We start from the raw sequence: 6,425 nt of genomic DNA on the forward strand, positions 1-6,425 counted from the left end.
CACCGTGCTGCAGCTCAGTTTCAGGGTCTTGGCAATCTTCTTATAGCCTATGCCATCTTTATGTAGAGCAACAATTATTTTTTTCAGATCCTCAGAGAGTTCTTTGCCATGAAGTGCCATGATGAACTTCCAGTGACCAGTATGAGAGAGTCAGAGCGATAACACCAAATTTAACACATCTGCTCCCCATTCACACCTGAGACCTTGTAACACTAATGAGTCACATGACACCGGGGAGAGAAAATGGCTAATTGGCCCCAATTTGGAAATTTTCACTTAGGGGTTTAGACATTAATGGCTGTGTGTCGAGTTATTTTGAGGGGACAGCAAATGTTGCGCCACAAGGTGGTGGAAAGGGACTGTCTTTGAGTGAGTATTTAAACCATTCATTCAACTACACGTTCAAAAACGCTGATTCATTCAAAGAGACAAAATGAAAAAGGCTGTTGAATAGGGATGGGCGATATCTTATCGTTTGCGATATACCGGTAAAAATTCTCCACACGATAATAATTCGTCTTCCCACGATAATAACGATAAAGTCTAGTTGTTGACATATTTCTGTGTGGAGTGACGTGAAGGAAGGCGGATGTGAAATTGAGCAACTCCTTCTACAATCTGGAGCAGGTATTCCCTAAATTATCGTCATTGATATCGTTATCGCAATAAATATCCGAAATTATCGTGATACATTTTTAAGCCCATATCGCCCATCTCTACTGTTGAAATCATTTTAACTTTGAGCGCCACATTAGAAGGCTCAGCTGACCAAGCATGCGTCGATGCTAAGACAGAGATTTGGCTTTCCTTGGACATGACTACCTATTTTCACAAATATATATGACTCGCAAGTAATTGCACATGCTCAGTTGATCTCTCTCTCATTCGTTGTCTGTTTAGGCTTGTTAAGTGCAAATTTATGGAGTCTCAGTACAAATCAGCATGGTACACATTATGTTATCATTACTAACTTATTTAATATTCAGTACACATGCACGAAAGGCTCAGCTGACCAAGCATGCGTCGATGCTAAGACAGAGATTTGGCTTTCCTTGGACATGACTACCTATTTTCACAAATATATATGACTCGCAAGTAATCGCACATGCTCAGTTGATCTCGCTCTCATTCGTTGTCTGTTTAGGCTTGTTAAGTGCAAATCTACGGAGCCTCAGTACAAATCAGCATGGTACACATTATGTTATCATTACTAACTTATTTAGCCTAATATTCAGTACACATGCACGAAGTGTAAAACGAGAAGGGCATAACCCTATGAAAAAAGAAAACACGCAAAAATGGCGGTTGCTGCGGTTCTTGCATTCCTCTGCGGTTTGCTCGTCAATAGTGCGGTATTGCGATTATCGCGACAGCCCTAGCGTTTGCTTGAATTTGCTTATTTGGGTAGGCTGCCAATTGGCATATACAAAAAAGTGCAATAAGAATTTTTGTCTTTTTTTTTTTTGCCAAAACATAAAATATAAATTCACTGGCTAAATTGCTATTGTCCCCATATTGGCAGCTACGTAATATTTAATTTCACACAAAATGTGATAGCATTATGATTAGCTGGGCTTGAGTGCCAATTGGGTGGGCATTATAACATTATACTACACATAAGATATCTTTTGAAATGTATTTAGGGCTTTCCATATACAAGTTAAATGGTCAAAAACTCTACTGTGTTCGTTTAAAAGATGGCACTCAGGATAATGTCACTGAGTCATGCTTCAGTTTTTCTCAAACTCTGAAAGCAGCCATTGTGAGCATGTCAATGTTTTCCTTGGTCTAAATAAATACATTTAGAGACGCTTGGTTCTTCTGTCTCAATCCTCTGTGGGCTACAAGTACTACAAAGAGAGCTGCTGCTTGTGTACTTTACATGCCACACTACATCCCATGTGTTCTGGTCACATTTCATGCCAATAAGACATATTTTGCATAAAGAAAACAAAGACTATTTTCAAAACTGTTAAATTTGTTGCATTGTAACATTCTTCTAGTGCTAATTAAACAGATTTTTCTCCCAAATTCTCATTAAAATGCTCTTAAAACAAGCGTTTTTGTTAGAAAACATTATTCTCGTTAGATTATCTTCACTGTAACAGCAATTTTTTAATGTTAAAAAATAAAAACAGTAAACAAAATTTAAAAAAAAAATTTCATGTAAGTTGCTTTGGATCACAACGCCTGCCAAATGCATAAATGTAAATAGAAGTTTTATTATTTTTTATTTTTTATTTATTTTTTGCATTACTGTAATGACTAACTAATATGTCCGTAATTGTAATGAAAATGTCACAATGCAAATAAAAAATAAAAATAAAATAAATCCAATGAAATATGAAGCATTTCGCAGCATTTAGGCCTACTCCCAGATAAAAGAAGTGAATGCTGAAGCATTTACATGCTTAAAAAATGGGACTAAATGTCACAATTACATTTGTTTCAGAGGCTTAAAGACTTCAGTGTAAACTGCACTTTTCAAGCATCAAACAAATCGTACGTCTGTCCCTAGACTGGGAATGAGATAACTAGTCAGGCTGTGCAATGTCAAGAGAAAACAGCTTAGCTCCAATCACAGATGTGCAGAATGTATAAACAGACGAAGAGAAAGAAATATTTAACATTGGTGGGTGAATGAAGAAGTGTACAAAACATATTAAAAAATCAGTTTGACAGCATATATGTTTATAACACAAAATGTTAGCGTTTAGCTCCGAGTATCAGGAGAAGAGGTGTTATTGTTGGACAATGGCTGTTATCTGTCAGCCGAAAGAGTTTAATTAATCCTTTCACAAAAGCCAAACTCTACTTGACACCAAGAGACTCTTATGCAAGAGCAATTAAAGCCTGTTTCTCTCCCTAAGCAAGCTGCAGTGAATAATGTAAAACTAACCATGGAAAAAAAAAAAAACCTTTGACTCTTGACGATTTGTGTATCACGAGGATAAAACCAATGCAGAGGCCCTGAGCTTTTTATGCAACTCATTGATTATCCAACGATATTCTGTTTAAGAGACAAAGCATGGATGTGTTATCATGATGAACAATGCTATTCATTTTAAGTCCAAGACATTACACCATATATTTGCTTTTGAATAAGACTTCTATCATCGTTCTATCATGGCGACTGGCCAATCAGGAAAACTAGGCTCTTTTAGACAACGAGTCTACTTATAAAACTGACAGAGCCAGCACAGGTTTTACAACACGGATACTATTCATCACTACTGGGCTGTCAGAAACACCTGCAAATAATAATATAGCTTTCTTGATGTTCTCATTACCTAAAACAGAAAAAATATGTTCCTAAAACACAAAAAAAAATTGTTCTGCAACTACCCAGAAAAATCACAATTAAAAAGTCCTCCTGTTTACTTCTGAGTACAAAGGTGTTATGGAATATTGACAGCTTGAAGGATTTATAAGACAATTTCATTATACACTTCCAATCTATTTATTTTTTGACACCAAGTATAATAATAAATGTAATAAACATTAATAAAATATATTGCTTTCTCATCCAAATCTCACCTACACAACGCTATACAGTTGCTAAAATGTTATTCACTGTAACTCTATAGGATTCTTTTGTTTTATCATCTAAAAATCATCAAAGCATAATAATTTAAGCTGCATAATTTGAAGTATGATTCATAGATTTCCTTGGCAAGCATCACTAATAAAATACACACAGTTTGCCAGGCCACTGTCTCCATGACACAATCAATTTGACAGCCTAAACTGATGCTGCATAGCAGACTATAACATTCCATAAGCAAAGCATGATTAAAGCAATACCATAATTATGCATTTTCAGATTCGCCAGTAACTTGCTTGGAAACTATAGAGTTAACAAGGCTTACATAACTTCTCAGCTGCAGAGGTTTCTAGCACTCAGCTGCATCCTCCTTACATGCAGCCTATGTCAGGAGATTCGCTCATGCATGCTGGAGAAAGTGCCGGCTAAATATAGATAATGGTACACCTACAGTATGGCTCTCCTTCAGCGATGACACGGCTTTAGATGTCTAGTGCCAAACAGAATCCCTAAGATCTAAATAAGGAGGATTGTGGGAAATGGCAGTGATATTCCGAGGTCCTTTAGAAACTGTAATAACTCTTATCTGAGACTCTTCAAGTAATACCAAGAAAATATTGAACTATGTTTGAAGCAAAACAATAGGGAAAGCACTTTCAAAAAGTACATTACATTTTAGTGAATGATGCATTGCATTGTACAGATTCCCATTAGAAAATACATATGAATGCTGGGTTTTGAGGGTTAGTTCATCCAAAAATGAAAAAGCTGTCATCATTTACTCACCGTCATGTCATTCCAAAGCTGTATGACTTTCTTCTGCGGGACACAAAAAGGTTAATAATGAGTTAATGATGACTGAATTTTAATTTTGGAGCGAACTATCCCTTGAACCAAACAACGAGGATGAACTACTTAGATTGCATCATGTTTCACGCATAAACAGGGAACAGAAGGGAGGACTTTAAAGTGAATTATCAGAATTGCTGCAGCTGCCTGAGGAAAATTTCAGATAAAAATGGGAGAGTAACGGAAAAGACAGGGAGATACTGTTCTGATTTTCAGACGTTTCTGCAAACTCATAGCAAAGACTTCTACCCTACGGTCAACTCTTCTTGAAAAGCCTTCTAATGTAGAACAGCACTTTCCAAAAAAAGTGCCTGCAAGTGTGCATGTGAAACAGGGAGGGAGGGAGGGGGCACTTCAGCAATTTCTCATTCAACACTTCATATGAAAATCTGTCCTGCTTGACAACTCTAAAACAATTTCGTCCAGAGAGAGCCCAGTATAGTCGCACTGATCGCTATTTTATTGCACTTTTTCTACCCTAGCGCACACTGGCTCTGTTTCAGCACTTCAGAATGCTTCAGCAGATGTGGGAATATTATAGGTACTAAATACTGCCATCATCAGCAGCGCTCTGCTTCGTGGCAAGTGGTTTTGTTTTATCACAGTTTTAGAAGATTCATAGACCTTTACTTTATGACAAAAAGCACTTACAGACCAAATCCGAACACTGAATACAAACAGATGCTTTCCTAGAAGCATACTCTTTGTTTTTTCCTGCTTTATTCGGTCTATGCTAAAAAATGATGGTGTATAAAAAACTTTCACTCAGAAATTGTTACTAAATTTCATAAATAAGGAAAAGCACAATAAAAAAGCAAATAACACATTCAATTACATGCAAAATCTTGTAGTAGAAAGACTGAAATAGTATTTTCTTCATATTTCATTTTTACAGTGTAAATAAGAGATAAAGCATACAAGAGTCTAAAATATTCAAGCAATATTTAGGAGGAATAAGGTGATATGGAATTTCTTGGCCAATAATGATAACAGATAATCAACAGTTTGTTATGGCCAATATGACAACACAAATTTTACTTTTTACATTTTAAGATGGAGCAACTGCTAATTGGTAACTGGTTTATTCATCAGAATTTTTTTAAACATTAATAATGTTAAATTAAGGACATTATAATGCATATATGTTATTTAACCAACTCTCAAAACCTGATTTGTTTAACTGCTGACAAATTAAAAGTTTTGAGTTTCATAATTTGCTAAATATGATGACCATAATTATAATAGGAAACTGTAAAAATATATAATATTTAGATGTCTGATTTAGTTTTAGTTTTTTAGTTTAGTTTAAGCAATGATCGGCTGTACCTCTATCTGTATTATTAATAATAATGTAATTTCTCAAGTTACCACCAAATAATGTATTGGCCCGTTATTTTGTGCAAATTTTAATTTGGAGAGGAGATAACATGAGGTAAGAACCATGTGTGAAAGTGTGTGCACTGCACACATGCACATTTAATACAGATATGGATTTTGCCTCCTTTCCAAAACAAACCTGTGGCAGTCATGCGCTGAGATGAGTCTGCATCCCAATTATCTGGAAAGCACTCAAAGGCCCGACTATGGGAACACTGCACTGAAATTCCAGTGGTCCATTGCAGAGGGCATTGCTCTTTCAATGAAATCAAGATGTTATGTAATCTGCTTCTAGCATCTGTTTTCTGCAGTGTTTCGTTTATATTCTACAGTAATTTCTGCCACTAAGCCCTATACGAGCCACATTACATTCTAAATCCTTATTGTAATGAACAGCACTAGGCCACAGGAGCAGAGGGCTTACATTCAATCTGAAAGTTCATCAGAGAGCTACTTTACACGCCATAATGTTAATTTTCTTCTGGCATGACATATTTTTAGTCATGCAACCTGCAATACTAAACACATAAAACAGCCCTAAAATGCCACCGGCCAACACTGAGCAGCGATTAACGGTTCACATTAGGGTTGTGACGGTGAGGAAATTTTCCCACCGGTTAATCGACGTGTGACAACACCGGTATCACCGTGGGGG

The 6,425-nt window shown here is 36.2% G+C and overlaps 1 protein-coding gene across 2 annotated transcripts in view; it reads right to left on the minus strand.

Annotated features, from left to right (window-relative positions):
• LOC107693116 (calmin-like) overlaps positions 1-6,425 on the minus strand; it is a 28,484-nt gene that overhangs the window by 19,228 nt on the left and 2,831 nt on the right. Inside the window, exon 1 of one of the 2 annotated variants that reach the window (XM_016492376.1) lies at positions 4,331-4,349. The exons of the other annotated variant lie outside the window; for it this stretch is intronic. The gene's annotated coding sequence lies outside the window, so the exon portion shown is untranslated. Of the gene's footprint in view, positions 1-4,330; positions 4,350-6,425 lie in introns of those variants that run through there. 2 annotated transcript variants of the gene reach the window in all.

The sequence above is a fragment of the Sinocyclocheilus anshuiensis genome, unplaced genomic scaffold (genome assembly GCF_001515605.1).
Source record: "Sinocyclocheilus anshuiensis isolate Anshui unplaced genomic scaffold, SAMN03320099.WGS_v1.1 scaffold222, whole genome shotgun sequence".
NCBI lineage: Eukaryota > Metazoa > Chordata > Actinopteri > Cypriniformes > Cyprinidae > Sinocyclocheilus > Sinocyclocheilus anshuiensis.